This window comes from Macrotis lagotis, chromosome 2 (assembly GCF_037893015.1).
Source record: "Macrotis lagotis isolate mMagLag1 chromosome 2, bilby.v1.9.chrom.fasta, whole genome shotgun sequence".
Lineage (NCBI taxonomy): Eukaryota > Metazoa > Chordata > Mammalia > Peramelemorphia > Peramelidae > Macrotis > Macrotis lagotis.
Genome location: NC_133659.1, coordinates 338,069,296 through 338,089,458, shown reverse-complemented (window position 1 = coordinate 338,089,458; position 20,163 = coordinate 338,069,296). Strand labels below are relative to the sequence as shown.

Here is a 20,163-nt window from a genome sequence, read left to right as displayed (position 1 = left end):
AGATATTCATCATAATATAGATGAAATTTCTAGTACAATATTAAACAATAATGATGAAAATGGACACCTCTACTTCATTCCTAATCTTATTGGGAAGGCTTCTAGTTGATCTCTGGTAATGCTTGCTCTTGGTTTTAAATAGATACTATTTATAATTTTGAGAAAAGTTCCATTCATTTCTTTGCTTCCTATTGTAGTTAAGAGAAATTAGTATTATTTTGTCAAGCTGTTTCAACACAGACACTCACACCCACACACCCACACCCACACCCACACCCACACACAGAGTAGCCAAAATCAGAAGGGAAGCAGGAAACTGGAAGAAAAATTTTAGAGCAAGTTTATCTAAGGTCAAATATCTCCAATTCCTATAGGAAATCAGTCAGATTTATAAAAGAGATAATCATATAAATTTTGCTGCTTTTTTACTATTGATAGTCAATTATGTTTATACTTTTTCTAATACTGAACTAGCCCTGCATTCCTGGTATAAATCCCACCTAATCATGTGTGATCTTTATGATATATTGCTGTAATTTTCTTGCTAATATTTTATTTAATATCAGTATTCACTAGGGAAAGCTGTTTTTTGTTGTTTTTACTCTTCTTAAACTTGTTAGTATTATGCACTCATCAACAAGATTTTGTGAAGGACCTTTCTTGACCAGACCGTCTGCCCAAGAATTCCATAATAAACAAAGACCAGAATATTCAGGATGACTCATAATCATGGATTCACCAAAATAGAAGGATCAAAGACTCAGAAGTTTACATGTAGGTGCCACTTTAAAATTTATAAAATAATGGGGTGGCTAGGTGGCACAGTGGACACAGCACCAGCCTTGGAGTCAGGAGTACCTGGGTTTAAATCCGACCTCAGACACTTAATAATTACCTAGCCCTGTGGCCTCGGGCAAGCCACTTAACCCTATTGCCTCGAAAAATCTAAAGAAAAAATAAATAAAATAAAATTTATAAAATAACCAAAAGGACAAGCATTTTCCCCATTTTGCAAAAGAAACAAGACTAGGAAGCCTTATGACTTGTTCTTAGTCATTTTCAACAATTTCTGACTTTCTGTGACTACACTTGAGATTTTTGTGGCAGAGATACTGGAGTGGTTTGCCATTTCCTTCTTCAGTTTATTTTCCAGAAGAGGAAACTAAGGCAAACAAAGTTAAATGACCTGCCTTGTTCATATAGTGTCAGAATCTGAACTTGAACTCAAGGCTTTAACTTTAAGATTGATGCTCTTTCCAATATACCTGGGGAGATCAAGGGATACTTCATGGAGAGGTGGCTACTAAGTTGTAGGAGAGCAATATAGTGAGATATATGTATTAGGAATGTCACTTTCACAGCCTCATCAAGGAAAAACTGGAGAGGGGATTGGAACAGGGAAACCAATAAAGAAGTCAATTTATGCTTGGGAAGTTGCTGTGTAAGTGGATAGGAAAGGATACAGGATAATTAAAGTATGTAAATGGAATGGAATATTATCAAGACATAAGAAATGATTAAAGGCAGACAAGTCTCTTCTTTTTCTAGTTGCTCCATTAAGCAACAAACATTCTTGTTCTATTTAGTTCCCAGTAGCAAAGCTTCTCCTCCAATCAACTCAGCTCCCAGCAGCAGTAATAAAGCCTTTCTTTTTTCAGTCAAGTTCACTGGAATCCTTTTCTCAGCTCTCACTTCAGTTGCTTTTCTCTGATGATGTTTATCCTTTGTCCTAGAAGAAGACCATGTCAAGCATATGAAATGGATTTTAGTGAGAGGGATTTTGCTAAGTCACCAGTCTCACTTTTTCCAGAGGTCAGATATGAATCAGGAGATGGCCTTGGGTTGGAGGCAATCAAGGTTAAGTGACTTGCCCAAGGTCACAGCTAGTTTAGTGTTAATTTTCTGAAGCTGGATTCAAACTACAAACCCCCAACTCCAAGGCCCATGTTCTATCCACTACACCACCCAGTTCTCCACTTTCTTTTTTTAAAATGATATTTTATGTCCTTCAATTGGGGAATGGCTTAGCAAACTGTGGTCTATGTATGTCATGGAACACTATGGTTCTATTAGAAACCAGGAGGGATGGGAATTCAGGGAAGCCTGGAGGGATTTACATGAACTGATGCTGAGTGAGATGAGCAGAACCAGAAAAACACTGTACACCCTAACAGCAACATGGAAGTGATGATCAACCTTGATGGACTCACTCATTCCATCAGTGCAATAATCAGGGACAATTTGGGGTTGTCTGTGATGGAGAATACCATCTGTGTCCAGAGAAAGAACTGTGGAGTTTGAACAAAGACCAAGGACTATTATCTTTAATTTAGGGGAAAAAACCCTGATATCTTATTGTCTGATCTTGTTATCTCTCATACTTTATGTTTTTTCCTTAAGGATATGATTTCTCTCTCTTCACATTCCATTTGGATCATCATATACCAGGGAACAATGTAAAGACTGGCCAATTGTCTTCTGTGGGAGGTGGGGGGGGGGGGAGGGAAGTAAGATTAGGGGAAAAATTGTAAAACTCTAAATAAAATCCTTAAGAAAAAAATAAAATATTTTATCTTATTTTTCTAATTATGTTATGAAAGTTTTTCAACATTCAACCACATTTATATTTATAAATTATATAATTTTCTTCTACCCTCCCTTCCCAACCCTCTCCCCTCAGCAATGAACAGTCTAATGAACATTGTACATATACATTTGTGTTCAACATGTCTACATATTAGTCATTTTCTATCTGAGGAATTAAGACTAAGGGAAAAGAAAGAGAACCATGAACTAGGAAGGAAAAACAGAAGTGAAAAATTTAAAAAGTGAAGTGTTCATTCAGATTCTGTTGTTTGTTTTTTGTTTTGTTTTGTGTTTTTTCTTTGGATGTGAACAGCAGTGTCCATAACAGGTCTCCCAGAGCTGTCCAAGCTCTCTGAACTGCTGAGAGGAGCTGCTGCCATCAGAATTGATTAACTTTGTTAATGTGTACAATGTTCTCTTGGTTCTGCTACTGTCACTCAGCATCAGCTCCTGTAATTCTTTCCATGTTTCTCTAGAGCCTGACCATTCATGGTTTCTTATAGAACAATAATATTCCATAACATTCACAAACCATAACTTGTTCAGCCATTCCCCAATTGATGCTGCTCACTTTTCCATGAAACACCTACCCAGCTGAGCTTTATTGAACTTGGATTCTTTTTTTTTTAGGTTTTTTTGGCAAGGCAAACGGGATTAAATGGCTTGCCCAAGGCCACAGAGCTAGGTAATTATTAAGTGTCTGAGACTGGATTTGAACCCAAGTATTCCTGACTCCAGGGCTGGTGCTTTATGTACTATGCCACCTAGCCTCCCCTGAACTTGGATTCTTCAAGCAGCAGGAGATAGTTTTGTTTTTTTTTAAATTTTATTCCATTTATATGCAAATATAGTTTTCAGCTTTTTTTTTAGGTTTTTGCAAGGCAAATGGGGTTAAGTGGCTTGCCCAAGGCCACACAGCTAGGCAATTATTAAGTGTCTGAGACCAGATTTGAACCCAGGTACTCCTGACTCCAGAGCCAGTGCTTTATCCACTTTATCCACTTTTATCCACTGCGCCACCTAGCCGCCCCGTTTTGCTTCTTTCTCCCCTTTCCTCAGCTTCTATTTTATTTATTTATTTATTTGTTTGTTTGTTTGTTTATTTATTTTTAATTTTTATTAAAGATATTATTTGAGTTTTACAATTTTCCCCCAGTCTTGCTTCCTTCCCCCCCCCCCCACCCCACAGATAGCACTCCATCAGTCTTTACTTTGTTTCCATGTTGTACCTTGATCCAAATTGGGTGTGATGAGAGAGAAATCATATCCTTCGAGAGAACAGAATTCTCAGAGGTAACCAGATCAAACAATAAGACATCTGGGTTTTTTTTTCTGAATTAAAGGGAATAGTCCTTGTACTTTGTTCAAACTCCACAGCTCCTTATCTGGATACAGGTGGCACTCTCCTTTGCAGACAGCCAAAAATTGTTCCCAATTGTTGCGCTGATGGAATGAGCGAGTCCTTCAAGGCTGAACATCACTCCCATGTTGCTGTTAGGGTGTACAGTGTTTTTCTGGTTCTGCTCATCTCACTCAGCATCAGTTCATGCAAATCCCTCCAGGCTTCCCTGAATTCCCGTCCCTCCTGGTTTCTAATAGAACAATAGTGTTCCATGACATACATAGACCACAGTTTGCTAAACCATTCCCCAATTGAAGGACATTTACTGGATTTCCAATTCTTTGCCACCACAAACAGGGCTGCTATAAATATTTTTGTACAAGTAATGTTTTTACCCTTTTTCCTCATCTCTTCAGGGTATAGACCCAGTAGTGGTATTGCTGGGTCAAAAGGGTATGCACATTTTTGTTGCCCTTTGGGCATAGTTCCAAATAGCTCTCCAGAAGGGTTGGATGAGTTCACAGCTCCACCAACAGTGTAATAGTGTCCCAGATTTCCCACATCCCTTCCAACAATGATCATTATCCTTCCTGGTCATACTGGCCAGTCTGAAAGGTGTGAGGTGGTACCTCAGCGAAGCTTTAATTTGCATTTCTCTAATAATTAATGATTTAGAGCATTTTTTCATATGGCTATGGATTGCTTTGATCTCTTCATCTGTAAATTGCCTTTGCATATCCTTTGACCATTTGTCAATTGGGGAATGGCTTTTTGTTTTAAAAATATGACTCAGTTCTCTGTATATTTTAGAAATGAGTTGTCAGAATCATTAGTTGTAAAGATTGTTTCCCAATTTACTACTTTTCTTTTGATCTTGATTACATTGGTTTTATCTGTGCAAAAACTTTTTAATTTAATGTAATCCAAATCATCTAATTGGTTTTTAGTGATGTTCTCCAACTCTTCCTTAGTCATAAACTGTTCCCCTTTCCATAGATCTGACAGGTAGACTAGTCCTTGATCTTCTCATTTGCTTATAGTATTGTTTTTTATGTCTATGTCCTGTAACCATTTGGATCTTATCTTGGTAAAGGGTGTGAGGTGTTGGTCTAATCTAAGTTTCTTCCATACTAACTTCCAATTATCCCAGCAGTTTTTTATCAAAGAGGGAGTTTTTATCCTGGTGGCCTGACTCTTTGGGTTTATCAAACAGCAGATTACTATAATCCTCTCCTGCTTTTACACCTAGTCTATTCCACTGGTCCACCACTCTATTTCTTAGCCAATACCAAACAGTTTTGATGACTGATGCTTTATAATATAATTTTAGATTGGGTAGTGCTAAGCCACCTTCGTTTGCATTTTTTTTCATTAAGCTCCTGGCAATTCTTGACTTTTTATTTCTCCATATGAATTTACTTCCAATTTTTTCTAACTCATTAATTTTTTGGAATTTTGATTGGTAGGGCACTAAACAGGTAGTTTAGTTTTGGTCGAATTGTCATTTTTATTATATTAGCTCTCCCTATCCCTGAGCAGTTGATATTTGCCCAGTTATTTAAATCTGATTTAATTTGTGTGAGAAGTATTTTATAATTGTTTTCAAAAAGATTCTGAGTCTGTCTTGGGAAATAGACTCCCAATTATTTTACACTGTCTGAGGTTACTTTGAATGGGATTTCTCTTTCTAGCTCTTCTTGCTGTTTCTTGCTAGACATATATAGAAAAGTTGAGGATTTGTGAGGGTTTATTTTATAACCTGCAACTTTGCTAAAATTGCTAATTGTTTCCAGTTGGTTTTTGGATGATTTCTTGGGATTCTCTAGGTAGACCATCATGTCATCTGCAAAGAGTGAGAGTTTTGTCTCTTCCTTCCCAATTCTAATTCCTTCAATTTCTTCTTCTTCTCTAATTGCTGATGCTAACATTTCTAATACAATATTGAATAGTAGTAGTGATAATGGGCACCCTTGTTTAACCCCTGATCTTATTGGGAATGCCTCTAGCCTCTCCCCATTGAGTATAATACTTGTTGATGGTTTCAGATAGATACTGCTAATTATTTTAAGGAACAGTCCATTTATTCCTACACTCTCTAGTGTTTTTAATAGGAATGGATGCTGTATTTTGTCAAAAGCTTTTTCAGCATCTATTGATATGATCATATGGTTTCTGCTAGGTTTGTTATTGATATAATTGAGTATACTAACAGTTTTCCTAATATTGAACCAACCCTGCATTCCTGGAATAAATCCTACTTGATCATAATGTATTATCCTAGTGATGACTTGTTGTAGTCGTTTTGCTAAGATTTTATGTAGGATTTTTGCATCTATATTCATCAGGGAAATAGGTTTATAATTTTCTTTCTCTGTTTTAACTCTTCCTGGTTTAGGTAACAGTACCATATTGGTTTCATAGAAAGAGCTCAGCTTCTATTTTAGTCCTGGCTCAAATCTCCTGTGTGAAGTAGGCCATCTCTCTCTTAGAGGATTAAATTATAAATTCACATTTCTTTATTATTTTTAAAAAACTTCAGACAATTTATTATTTTTCTTAATAATTAGGCCTTCTAGTTTTGAAGACAGGTGGGAAATATTCTGATTGACAAGCTATAATTTTCATACAGATTTTTTTCCAGAAAAATATTTTTCAATTAAAAAGTTTTCAACATTTCTTTTTTTAAAGATTTTTTTTGTCCCACATTTTTCTCCATCCTTTCTTTCCCCCCTCCCCATGACACCGAGTAATCTGATATAGGTTATGCATGTATAATTTCCATATTAGTGATGTTATGAAAGAAGATACAAATTCACATTTTGGTCAGTCATGCCATAAACCGGAAATATATAATTGTCCCATAGTCATCAACAAGTTCTAATTATCAGGAGTTCTCAGCTATCAACTTCAAAGTCTTCCTGATAATTCCATGTACATTAGTTGGTAAGAAAAAAAGACATTTTGCTTCTTTTTGCCTTCAACACTTACTTTTTATCTGAGAACTGCTTTCTGTCAGGTCCTCTCAAAATTGGGGTTTTTGACGGGTACTTTTTTCTTAGGAGCTGCTTTCTTTGAGGTTCTCTCAGAATTATTGAAATTTCCGGCCCTTTTCTCAAGTAAAATTGTCTCAATATGAAAGGGGCACCTATACTTGTTTCTTATAAGAATCTGTAGTGAAAGAGCTACATAAAAAGAAAAAAAAGTAAAGGACATTAAAGAAATATTTTTAAAATGCTGAAGAGAAAGCGGAGGGCTTAGAAAGGGATATCTTGCTACTACCATGTTAAATTTAATACACGATTAAAAAACAAATTACATATAGCAGACATCTACAGAGATATACAATTCTCTTGTCTGTTCTCTGTTTATTGGAACAATCAATTCTATTGAGGCTTATTAAGTTCATAATAAGTTTTTTTACAGAAAGAGACGAATTCAAGAAATGTGTGGAAGTAGAAACATGACTTGGTAACTGACTGGATATGAGAACAAGGAGAGGAAGAACTGAGGATGACTTTTAGGTTGGGGATTGAGGAGCTTAGAAGGATGAAGGTGCTTTTTTATAGAAATAGGGAAGTTTAGAAAAGAACCTTTGGGGAGAAAAAAATTATGGCTTTCTAGCATTTCAGATCAAATATTTTGTGACCCTTAGATTCTTCAGAACCCTTGACACAAGGATGAGGGGGGTAGAAAAATGTATTATCTGTGAAAAGGCAGGAAAAGTTATCAGGATGATGGAGGCATTCTCCACTGATTTTGAGCATGAGTTTCCTGAGGTTCTGTGGAATGTTGGCTTATCAGTTGAGTAATACTCAGGTCCTTCAATGATCTGTGATTTTTCTCTGGGTGGGAACCCTTTCCCTCCCTCCTTGCACATGTAGCCCTTTATCCTGGTTTTCAGTAGTTGGGACCAATCTGGGTAAGCTGGAACACAGCTTCTCCAGAATAAGCCCAGTTGTCCCCTTCCTGACTTTGAGGCCAGCTCCTCCAGCTTCCATAAGCAGCCATGATAGTAAACACCCTCCTCTGCCAAAGTGGTGACTTACTGCCCCCCCCAAATATGCAAAACATTCAACGGCAGAAGAGCCACCCTTAGATGAGGTCAGGCGCACTGCTCCCCCAAATGACCTCCCATTGATTTTGTGTATGCTGATTTGTGAACATGTTCTCTCCTGATAAATACTTGAACTGACTCTTCCCATGGGCCCTCTGGGTGTCTGGAAGAGCAGGGTTTGGCAAAGGAATGTTTTGTCCCAATTTCCTATCTACCAGCTTAGTAAATGCCTTTGCTAAGGAAGCAGACTAATGGTAATGGGAAGCACTGGGAATGGGGGCTCATGAGATAGGGTTATAGGAACAGCTGCTCCCAGAGTTATACTGGGACAATGAGAAAGCTTTTGTCCTCTGAGGACTCAACCTACAAGTCTGAGAGAAAGCTGCAGGAATAGCCCAGAAGAAATTCCACAGAGTGACACAGAGGCAAGGGCTTCCCAGAGGCAAGATGCCCTTCAGGTACCATGCAAGGAGAAAGATGGAATCTAAGCCAGCCCTGGAGAAGCTGTCAATGAGGAATGTTGAGTCTCTGCCGCCTTTGCCTCTCTCCTGTTGAAGCCGTAGAACCTTTCTGGCCCAGTCATGTGGAGGACCCCAGATGTCTTGTGGGTGAGGATGGATCCCACTTTCACCTGGGTGACCCTGCTGGTTCTTATGGATAGCACAAAGTCCCCACAGGATCAGATCTCCAAGCCTCTGAACTCCTTGAGGGTGAGCCTCTGACAGCCCTCTCCTCTGGTGGAGTCAGGTAGAGAAACAGGCTGCAAGATGGGACCCCTCAGCTCTTCAGGAGGTAATACAGCACCTCCTATTTATTAAGAGCCTCCAGAGGTTAAAATTGTCAAGATGAAAGGGGCCCTTTCTGCTTTAAGAAAACACAGTCTAACAGGGAAGCAAGACAGAAGGATCTTCCCTTCCAGTAAAGGAATAATGCACTGAACAGTGGAGCTAAATGCTGCAAAAATGCAAAATCAAAATTAGTGATGGGAGAGGGGCTTGCGAGGGAAGAAGAGGGAAGACTCCTATGTTTGGGCAAGTCAAGGAGGTCAAGGGCAGAAATAAAATGGATCAGTCTAGAAAGACAGACTGGGGCCAGAGAAGGCTTTGAATGCCAAGCAAAGAATGTGTTTTGTCTTGAAGACAGGAGAAGTAGGAGGGTCAGCTTTGGATTGCTTTAGGACCTCATGCTCTGCAGAGCGGAGGCTGGATCAGAAAGAGGGAGACTAGTTAGGAAGATATATAATAGTGCAGATGGAGGGTGATAAAGGCCTGCACTAAGTGACCAGAGATCAGGGATGGAGATGAGAGATTCTTGGGGTTGGGGAGGCTGGGGAAGGGAGAGTGAAGAGTGGAGGGTGACCCACTCCCAAGTCATGAACCTGAGTGATAAGAAGAGAGATGCTCTTGACAGAAACAGGGAAGTAAAGAGAAATAAGTTTTCCTACGACTGGTATTTACAGTCCTATGAGATAGACAGGTGGAGAAGTGGGAGAGAGCTTAGGAAAGACATGTAAGGGTCATCTGGGGAGAAGCAGTAGATCATTCACTGCTAAGGAAAACTTAGCAGAGTCCAGGACAGAGCCTGTGTTCACCCACAGAGGGGAGTGAAGGAAATGATGCTCCCAAAAAGGGTCATCCCAGGAAGGAGAGATCAGTCTTGTAGGAGAACAAGGACAGAGCAACTTTCTGAAAATCCAAGAGGGAGAGAGGATCCCTCAGGAAGGTATCCCTTCCTGAAGGATGCCCAGTCATCACTCCTGAGGCTACTGGTGCCCTTGGAGAGGGGTAGAGGCAAGTAAATGCAAGGGATTGAGAAGGAAGGGTTGGGCTGGGGGGTTGGGTGGGAGAAAATGCAAGAAATTAAAGCCCAGAATTCCATGAAAGGAAGGAGAGGGGGAAGTATGAGCTTCCTAAGTTTCTCCTTTCTCTGATTTATCATTCCAGGGAAGCCTCTGTAACTTTTCCTTATCCAGAGACACCAACCTTAGACCACTTCCTGTTGTTTACAGAATCTGAACTGGCTGCCTAGCTTGGCCAGGCCCGGCCTCCACAATCTGGCCCCAACCAGCTTTCGTGGACAGAGTTCTCTTTTTCACAATCCCTACAGTAGCCAAGCAGAACCATGGATTGGGTCCGCCCCGATCTCCCTTTGGTCTCCCCTGGCTCGGCCCTTGCCAGGTTGGAGACTCGACATCTCGGGCTATTCCAGATGGTTCTCTGCCTCAGAAGTTGGATTTTAAGGATGCCTCCACAGGAGACCTGTTACTCTTCTCTCCCTCCTCCAGTTTTTTCATTCACCTAGTGCCCTAGGGCTTCCTGCCAAGGGTCTTTTTTTTTGTTTTTTTGCAAGGCAAATGGGGTTAAGTGGCTTTCCCAAAGCCACACAGCTAGGTCATTATTAAGTGTCTGAGACTGGATTTGAACCCAGGTACCCCTGACTCCAGGGCCGGTGCTTTAGCCACTGCGCCACCTAGCTACCCCGTGCCAAGGGTCTTAACAAGCCTATGCCCCTCCTCAACAGGCCAAGCTTCAGGTCAAAGGCTGTGTGGACTTTCCTCGATGCATCTCCTATGTCTAGCACTTGCTGGGCTGGGAAATGTCAACATAACTTTTCTCTTTCCCAGTCCTGGCGGTGAAGGATTCAGGGTCAGAGGACTCTGAGGAAGAAGGGCCCTGCCTTTTCACATCCTTGCCCCTCCAGAGAGGGGACTCAAGTCTGTGAAGTGACCCTTTTGTGCATGCATAAAGCCTTCCTGATTGCCTAGAAGGGGTGTGGGCTGCTACCGGTGTGTGATGGAGCAGGAGTTCTGGTGAAGCAGGAAGCCTGGTGGGATCTGGGCCCCTCAGCCCTGAGGGCCACCCATGGAGCCCTGCCTCTTTGCTTCTCCTGGTGCGTTTCTTAGAGATTCGGAGTTGGGGGTATGGGGGCTTCTGCTGCCCTTCTGAACCATCCGGAGGGGGTGTGGATCAGCCTAGAGGTAACACCTCAGCCGACACACGGCCAGTGGCCCTGGGTGGGAGCACATGGGCCTTCTTGCTGTGGCTCCGGACTTTACAGGGTGCTGGCTGGGACGCGTCTGTCCCACTAGGCTTGGCATCTCTATTTCCTTTTGGCCCTTGTGCCCACATAGACAACGCGGGAAGCTAACCCTAAGTGCTGCTGGTGGGTCTTCCAGCCTGAACCCCCTTTTTACCGAAGGGAGGGGGAGGTGCCTAGGGTCATCTGGGCTCCGGCCCTTCAGCCAGGCCCTCCTCTAAACTGGGGGGCACAGAGTAGGCGGGGCCGCAAGCACCACTTTAATCGTTTTGGGGGGCTGGGGGAGAACGGCAGGGCCCATACCCCTGCCAGGACAGCCCAGGAGCGCGGCCCCGGGAACAGGGAGAAGGCTGCGGGGGGCACAGCAAATACCTGGGCTGGGTCCACCCCAGGGGCATCTGGTCCAGGGCCAAGCCGGGTGCGGTCTGCCCCCCGCGACCTGCAGCAGGGCAGCCCCCTCCCCTTGGCTGTCCCCCATGGAAGGGGTCAGTCCCGCCTCTCCTGCACCTCCCCCTCCGGGACCCCCCCCCCCCCGTCACCTGGGACCCCCGGGGGGGCGCTCCGGGGCGGGGCCGCCCTCTCCTCCGCACCTTTCCTAGGGAAGCCTGGGGGGGGGAGCGGCGCCCGGGGAGGGGGAGGGGAGGGGAGAGCGCCCGCTCCGCCCGCCCTCCGGCGCACGCGCACACACACTTCCGGGTGCCCAAGTCCCGCCCCCGCCCCGCCTTTAGGGACTTCCGAGAGTCGGGGTAGCCGCTCAATGACGTCACGCGCGGCGGCCGTTTCTACTCGCGGGGAGGCGCCTGCGCACACGGGCCTCGCCGGGCGTCACGCAGGCCCTGTCCCGACGCCTCTTCCCGTCATTCTCCGCCGCAGAAAGGGCGGGGGCGGGCGCACGCGTGGGGCGGTCTGACGACGTGTACGTCATTCACGTTAGCGTTCGCGCGTCCGGAGGCTTCCCCGAGCGCCCCGCGGCCCGGACTCGGCCAGAGTCTGCTCTCGGGCCGGCCGCAGCTCTCCCCCGGCCCCTCCCGGCCCCGCCGTAACCGGAAGCGGGGGCTTCGGGGCCGCCTCCGTCAGGGGCCTGCCCCGGCGGAGGCGGCCAGCGGCCATCTTGAGCGCTTCCGCCCGGGGCCGCCCCCTCCCTCCCGGCCCCGCCTCTTGCCGCCTTCAGCGCCGCCCCCCCCCCCCCCCCCGCCGGCCGGGACGTGCGCGCCTTCGGCCCGGTCTCTTCCGCCTCGGCCCGGGCGTGCGCGCCCCCGCCGGCGGCTGGCCGGCTTTCCTCGGCCGGACGTGCCCGGGCGTGCGCGCCCCCGGCCCCCTCCCCCGCCCTCCCCCACCGTGGTTGGCCGCCGGAGCTGGAGCCGCGGGCGCCCCGCGCGCTGTGGGAGCGGAGCGGGCGGGGAGGGGCGGGGGAGGAGGAGGAGGAGGAGGAGGAGGAGGAGGGAGCGGGGAGGGGGAGGGGGCCGAGACAAAGCGGCCGCTAATGAATGGGGACCGGGATCCGGATCCGGCTGCTCCTCCTCCACCTCCGCCTCCTGCCGCCGGGCCGCCGGGCCGAGGCCGGGGCCGGGAGAGCCGCGGAGGTGAGTGCGGGGCGGGGGGCGGCCCGGCGGGGGGCGGGGGGCGGCGCCGGCGCCCGGCGCCCGGGGCCCCCATTGTCTGCGGCCGCGGCCCGGCCCCGGCCCGGCCCGGCCCGGCCGCCACGCGGCCCCGCGCCTTGACAGCTGCCCGGGCCCGTGCCCGTGCCCGTGCCCGCCGCGGCCGGGGTGCCGGGGTGCCCGCCGCGCCTCCCGCCCCGGCGCCCCCCGTCGTGACCCCGCGGGAGCCCCGGGCGCGGCGGGCCCGGGGCCGGAGGCGCCCCGGGAGCGGCTTCCTCCTCCGCCCGCGGAGCGAGTGGGCCAGCGGGCATTTCGGGGGCGCCGTGCGGGCAGCGCCCCGCACCCACGGGGGAGGGCCCCCCCAAAGCAGGCTCAGGGCTGAGGGCGAAGAAAGCGCGCCCGCTGCGCTCACAGCCCGCGTCTCGTGGGGAGTCACCGCTGGAGCCCCCTCTTCTCCCTGGTTTGTGCCAAGGGGGCCCCTGGGCAGTGCCATGACCTCGGCCTGAGCCTGCTGGACCGAAGCGAAACAGCTATGCTGAGCTCTCGTTCAAAAAACACTTGGAAAAGTTCAAGGGAAGGATGAGGCTAGCTGTTTTGGGAGAAGACTGCTTCTTTACAGGACAGACGGGCTTGGTTCTCGCCTCTCCCCCCCAAAGGCCTGACAACCCACATAATTAAGGGTATCTTGTGTTTTTTCAGGTCCTATGTGGACGTATGGTTGGGAAAGTGAAGAAAAGTGTGGGAAATGAAGTCCAGGACCAGGGAGAAGATGATGAGTAAGTGCTTCCTCTCCCTTCGTTTCTCAGTTGCTTTTCTCTCCCCTTTTCGGTGTCTTTTTCTTCTTTGATGCTAGGGAAGCCTTCGGAGCCGGGCGGTGGGCACTGCCAGGTGGGAAGGGCTTCTGTTGAGACAGTTTCTGGGCCCCTGGCAGGAAGCTGCTCAAGTTTTCGAAATAGACTCTGACCCTTGAAGCTGGCCAAGCCCACGTGCTTCCTGCTTTCCTTCTGCAGCACTTATGCCGCCGTAGGCTGCTTTACCAGACCCACTTTCAGAATGAGATGGACGAATAGCTCCCTGTGAAGAAAGTTATTGTTGCTCTTCGTTTTTTTGTCCCAGTCATTTCTGGATGTAATCCTTCCTCCAGAATCAAATCCTCCCTACTGTCAACAACATTCAGAAACACAAATAGGAGTGTATACAGCATTCTGCCCTAGTCGTCCCCCACCTCTCTTCAGAAAGCGCTGTTGCTCCCCCCGCCCAGAGCATTTCTGATTTTTACTTGGAGTTAATCATCCTTTTAATGATCTTTTCATTTAATCTGGATAATCTGATTTTAAAAACATTTCATTAGTTTTGGGAAGATATCCTTTGGAACTCTATTGTTTTATATTTTACTTTTCCTTGGTGAATGCAACTAAACAAAGAGCAGAATCTTTTAAAGTTTCATTGTGATGCTTGCCAAACACTATAGAACAAGCAGGAAAAACCTGTTGGTGTGGTCACCTATAGAAACCGTTGATATCTATTTAGACTTATTTTCGTATTTTTGAGCATACGTACCAGTGTTTCCCCTTGGACTCATTTTGCCACAGTAGATTTTTCAAGGCTCTTAGTATTGCCAATAATATACTCCCCCCCCCCCTTCCCCTGGCTCCCTTGGTCCCTTCTTCTATTTTGTGGATTCTGTGAGCTCTCCAGTCCTAACTACGTCTCATGGGTTCTCTGTCTCTCTCATTGGACTCTGGTGGCGGGGCTAGGGAGCCAGTGGTCCCCCAGTGTTAGTCCTTGCTGTGCTCTGGGGTCTCCCCTATATCTTGGGGAAATGACTTCTCTTCAAGATGACATCTCCTACTGCTGCCAGTCTGGGGTTGCCTAGTGGGGTCCTGGGTCACAGGTCACAGGACTGTGATAGCCTCACAATCCAAGAGATAGTCACCTACATCCATCTTGTTGGTGAGCCGTGGCTTTTTCTCTGCTATTCCTTCTAAAACCACAGAGTTGGGTTTGAAGCCTCCAGACTAGATGAGAGATAATTAAAGATTATCCTTATTTGACCAGGACCAGGAGCTGGTGTGGTCTGATATAGGTTCAGTATCTCAACCGACCAGTTTGTGTGGTTGAAATGGAAAAAGCCCTGGCAAGGCCCTGGCTTCCAAATTCCCATGCCCATGGGGGTCTGGAATACCCTTTCAGTCCTTCTTGCCCAGGATGTAGGCCTTACACCTCAGTTTGAGGAGAAAAACACAGCCCATCCAGTCCTGGTATTTGACCCAGAACATGCCCAGGGCAGAACAGGGACCAAATGACCTTCCCTGGGACTGTTTGCTTGCTCTGGAATGCACTTTGTTACTAAGGTAGCCTTATCAGACTTTGAAAGGGCTTCTGGCCTGACCCCTCCCATTTGGGCTGTGGGCTTGCTGTGGTCCTCAGTATACTGGGGGCATGGAGCCGCTCACCTCAGAGGTTTATGCAAAGCCCTGATTGCAACTGCTTCCCAAGCTCCCTCCCATCTAGAGGAGGTCTTTCCTGGGCCAGAATGGTGGCCGAGTGCCCTAGGCAAGGAAGGAAGGAAGGTGCAGCAGCGGTCCCTAGTTTCTCTGCCCGTAAACAAGGCCTTAGTTTGCATTAACCTCACTAGGAAAGAATGTGATCTACCAGTTTGAACCAGGCAGACCAGGGGCTGGCGAACTCAGCCGGGTTGGTGTCAGAAGGCTCAGCCAGGGCCTTGATGCTCCAGTTTCAACATGTAGGAGAAAAAACAGCTGGTAAACTATCAGAAAGTGTTTTGGGGGAGATTTGCTTGTCACATGTTAAAGCATTTTGGGTGAAGAAATAAAACCATTTTCTGAGTGGATATTTACCAAAGAACATCAAACTTAAAGGTGGAGATGGGGTTTTGGTGGTCTTGGGACCGCTGAGATGTGGAAGCTTCCTTTGCTGGACTAGGTCCAGATCTCCTTGTCACTCCCAAGTTTGAGGGTGTCCTTGGGAGAGCTCAGAACTCTCAGCTCAGTTTCAGAGGCTGGGTAAACCTTAGTGAATTGCATACATACCAGTATTCCTTGTTGATGAGAAGGTTAGCTCTTGGTTTCTACGTTATAATTATTTGGAGCGTGAGTTCTTAAAATGGATGGAAGAGATCAATTCAAATCCATCATCATTCATAAAGTACCTGGAATTTTGCAAGGCTCCTGTTGGCCCTGGAGTTGTCAGGACTGATGTCATGGGCCCTGCCCACAGAGAGCTTATGGCAGGCCCAGTCCCCAACCCTTGCCAGTGTCATTGAGGAAGAGAAGGGTTGGGACATAGCCCCCAGCTCACCCTGAGGCAGGGCACTGGGCTTGGGGGGTGGCTCCTGTGCCACCTTGCCTAGACTGGGGAAGATTTTGGAAAGAGGATCAGATGAAATGAACACACTTGTCAGCTAACTCATGGCTATCAAATCTTTGAATGAAAATTTTCTCTTTTCCCAAGCTGGGAGCATTTTCTTGGCTTTTACAGCTTTGAATTTTTTTAATTATTATTTTTTTTGCACTTGGGAATCCAGATAGATAAACTTTAATTCATGTTTCATGACTTCAGAGATTTTTTTTTCCATTTGTTCCTTTCTGCCCTCTTGGTCCTAATTCAAGAGCAGACAAGTGTCCAGTGTCCAGTATATATGGTATGGTTTGTATGTTTAATTCACCTCTACTTTGGGGGAGTTATCTTGGGGATGATACCCCAGAGTATAAGTCTTACAAAACAAGCTTTGTGCCACCCCCCACCCCCACCCCATGACTCTTTAGAGATGAGGGTGACCAGCTAATGACATAGAAGCAGGGTTTACATTTGTGTGAGGAGACATTTTTCAATGATTTTTTTTTTCCATTTGTTTACTGCTGTGCATCGTCCCAGGGAGATTGCCTTCCCAGCTCCCACAAAACAAAAGCAGACTAGATTTTTGTGGCTAGAGAGGACTCCCAAGTAGTGAAGGAAGGTGAACTCTCAATGTGACCTCCAGGTCCTGGAGAACATCAGAATGAATGAGAGGTAGTCTTTTTTTAGATGTTAAGGAGGATTTTCAGGTGTTGGTAAGCAGTCGGTAAGGTTCCAAAGTAAATTTGTTATTGCCCCAGACATATATACAGTATATAGTATTCAGCATTAGATAGGGAAATAACCTCTCTAAAAGAAAAATAAATTTTGAAGCCTGTGGGTGGAGGGTTAAGCCTTTCTGTTCTTGACTGAACTGATGTAGTATGAGGAATAATTGTGTATAAAAGAGTCTCTTGAGCCCCTCTCATGGCCACCTGCCATGGCAGCTTCTCAGAAGAGGTCTCCCCTCTTGGTCCTATCAGATTTTAAAGTTTTGTGGCATTCTCTGTGCCCAGTGCTGAGTGAGAAGAAGGTGGGATTCCTGCTTCCCTCAACTCCCCAGAGAGTTTCTAGTTGACATTGAGAGAAGTTGGTATCCATCAGTATGGACGTGCTAGCCTGGATGTCGTACTGGCTATGGTGGGGACATGGACATAAACCATTGTCCTTCTCCCAAGGAGATTCAGATCTCTAGAAATCATATGTGGAGAGAAAGAGGAAGGATTCAGGGCGATGCCCTTGAGGGACCGATAGGGAGTCCTCTAGGGATTCAGAGTAGAGATGAATGGGAGACCCTGGGGCTGTCATGCCTCCCCTCCTGCCAGTGCTCAGATGGTGTCCAGCCTTTGGTTTCTCTGCTGTCTAAGATCCTTTCCCTTACTGCTTAGACCTGTGTGTGAGTCGATACACAGAATTAAAAGGAAGACTCTAGAGGGAGCTCCCTGCATTGAAAAAGCAGAATTACTTTTTGGTTTCTATATAATCATTATTTCCCAAGGTGCTGTTGGGTGACTTTGGGGGTTGGAAAATCAGACTCCTTTGTAACAAAGAGAGAAAATGTTTGAAGCAGTGTATGCAGCACTCTGATCCAGAAGCTCTCCACCTCCCCCACCAGAGCATTAAGTAGTATTGCTGAGCTCAAGGTTGGACATTGCAATTTGAGCGTGGCGGTTTTCCTCATTTTAGTGTGATTGGCTACATTCCTGTAGTCTTTGTAATGATAGTCATTCTCTCTAGAATCTGTATGGGTTAAGATGGCTCCCCACATTTCTCTAAATTTCTATTTGTTGTTTCTTAGGGCACAGTATGGTCTCCTACATTCCATCCTCAAACCCTAGTGAACAGGGCTGGCTTCTGGGTAGTTTCCTAACTGATAGATACCAGCTTAGGCTTCAGCCTTGCACACCACAAAAAGTGATAAGAATATCCTTAGTTTATATGGGATCTCTCTCTCCCTTCCATCTCTTTGGGGATTCTACCCAGCAACTGGCTCACTGGGGCAACAGGTATAGAGAGCTCCATCTGATGCCTTTGTTAGCTTTAGCAGGACCCCAAGCTGGTCGGGGGTGGAAGCTTGATCAAAGATGGAGAGTCCAGATCAATCAATTGGAATTGATTGATAATGCTACTTAAGGTTCTTAGTTACCTTTTAGAACCCATTTCCTACTATCTCTGATCTTTGGGTATTTGGATTTTGCTGGTGACTCTCTTGACCCCAGTGATTCCCTTCCTTAGCCGACCTTGCCTCCTTCCCCCATAGGTCTTAATTGTGCATGGCCCTGCCCTCATTCTTCTCCAGCCTAATTGGTTTAGCTCAAGGAAATTCATAAGCTGATTAAGAAGAGTTTTATCTTTGTGAAAATGAGGTTCTACCTTCAGAACCAGTGTTCTAGTCATGTAATGGTCATTTAGAGGCAGTATATACAATCTAAATTACTGAATTGTGCAGAGAACTGTGGATTATAATGTACTAATTGTGTGGAGTGGATGGTATGATTAGCTAAAGCTCCATAGGACCAGAGGGACATTGGGGCTTGAAAGAGACCTGGGATGTTCAGAGAGAAAAAGGTGAGGGGTCTGAAAGGAAAAGCATGAACTGTTGATTAGGACTACAGCCTTTTGAGATTCTTTGGAGAAGATTAGAAAGTACATCTGAGGCCACCTTTGGGAGGTTCTGAAAAGGAGACAGAACAACTTAGATTCCCTTAGGAGTGTGCTGGGGAAGGGACTGATTTCAAGACCTATGATTTCACCTCTGTAGCATCCCTCAGCCACACCTCCTTTTCTCCTCTGACTCCGCCCCTCTTCCTCTTAGGCCTAGATCATTGCAGTGACCCCCCAATGGGTCTGCCTGCTTCAAGTTTCTCCCCACTCCAGTCCATCTTCTACCCAGCCACTAAAGTGATTTTCCTAAAGTTTGGATCTGACCATGTCACCACACAGTGAACTCCAGGGGCTCCCTGTTGCCTCCAGGAACAATATGTTATTTGGTGTTCAAGGCCCTCCATAATATGTTCCCTCTTACCCATCCCCAACACACCCTCTTTGAACGGGGGACACTGGCCCCTTCACTGATCCAGAAACAAGCACCTTCATTTCTCAGCTCTGGATGTGTTCTCTGGGGTCTTCTTCCTCTCCAGCTCTTGACTTCCCAGGCTTCCTTCTTCAGGAAGCCTTCCCCAAGCCCCTTAATTCCAGTACTTTCCCTCTCTAGTTTCTTATTTATCCTATCCAGAGCTTGTTTTATGTAGATTTGTTTATGTGTTGTTTCCCTCATTAGATGATAACCTTTTTGGAGATCAGGGACTGCCTTTTGCCTCTTTTGTCCAGAGCTTAGCCCAGGGCCTGATTCCTGAGTCCTGTCTGACTCTTCATGTTACCCAGGGCCATGGCTCACCAGACCCTTTTGTCCTCCACCAGTTCCTCAAATCTCTCCAAGCTCATTTTGTTGCCTTCACTGTACCATCTATCTCATCCTTTGTCATCCCTTTCTCCTTTTGCCTTCAGTCTATCCCAACATGAGGATTTTCTAGTGAGTCTGCTCTTCTCATTATTTGGCCAGAATATTTAAGCTTTAACTTCAGTAGTTGTTCTTTCAATGAATTCGTTATTGCCCAGTCATCTCTGATGCTTCATGAGCCTATTTGGGGTTTCCTTGACAGATACTGGAATGATTTATCATTTCCTTCTCCAGCTCATTTTCCGATGAAGAAACTGAGGCCAACAGGGTGAAGTGACTTGTCCAGGATCATGTAGCTGGGACGTGCTGGAATTGGACTCATGAAAATGAGTCTTGCTGATTCCAGGCCCCACACTCTTTCCACTTCTTCACTTAGCTGCCCCACCAGTAGTCTGAATTAATTTCTTTTAAGTATTGACTGATTGGATCTTCTTGCTGTCCAGGGGACTCAAAAGTCTTTTTTCAGCTCCACAATTCAGAAATTGGGTGTGGCTTGACTTTCTTTCTGGTTCAAGTCTCATAGCGAAATGGTGCTATGAGAAAAACCATCACTTTGATTCTCCAGACCTTCGTTGGCAAGATGATGTCTTCTTTTTAGGACGCATTCAGATTTGCTACAGCTTTCCTTTTGGGAAGTAAATGTCTTTCATGGCAAGACTGCAGGCACTATCTGCAGAGATACTTGAACCCAAAAGCATCAAATTCTGATCTTGCTTCCATTTCTTCTCCC

The 20,163-nt window shown here is 46.1% G+C and overlaps 1 protein-coding gene and 1 long non-coding RNA gene across 3 annotated transcripts in view; one reads left to right on the top strand and one right to left on the bottom strand.

Annotated features, from left to right (window-relative positions):
• Window positions 1–290: 290 nt before the first annotated feature.
• Window positions 291–11,695, bottom strand: LOC141515551 (uncharacterized). Its single transcript, XR_012476351.1, has 3 exons — window positions 11,558–11,695; window positions 6,917–7,110; window positions 291–1,729 (listed from the first exon to the last, which is right to left on the bottom strand). It is a non-coding gene; the product is annotated as an uncharacterized LOC141515551 (long non-coding RNA).
• A 788-nt stretch (window positions 11,696–12,483) lies between these two features.
• Window positions 12,484–20,163, top strand: part of ZBED4 (zinc finger BED-type containing 4) — a 75,887-nt gene continuing 68,207 nt past the window's right edge. The window contains exons 1-2 of one of the 2 annotated variants that reach the window (XM_074227243.1): window positions 12,484–12,601; window positions 13,316–13,392. The gene's annotated coding sequence lies outside the window, so the exon portion shown is untranslated. Of the gene's footprint in view, window positions 12,602–13,057; window positions 13,393–20,163 lie in introns of those variants that run through there. The other variant, XM_074227244.1, reaches the window with a different exon arrangement.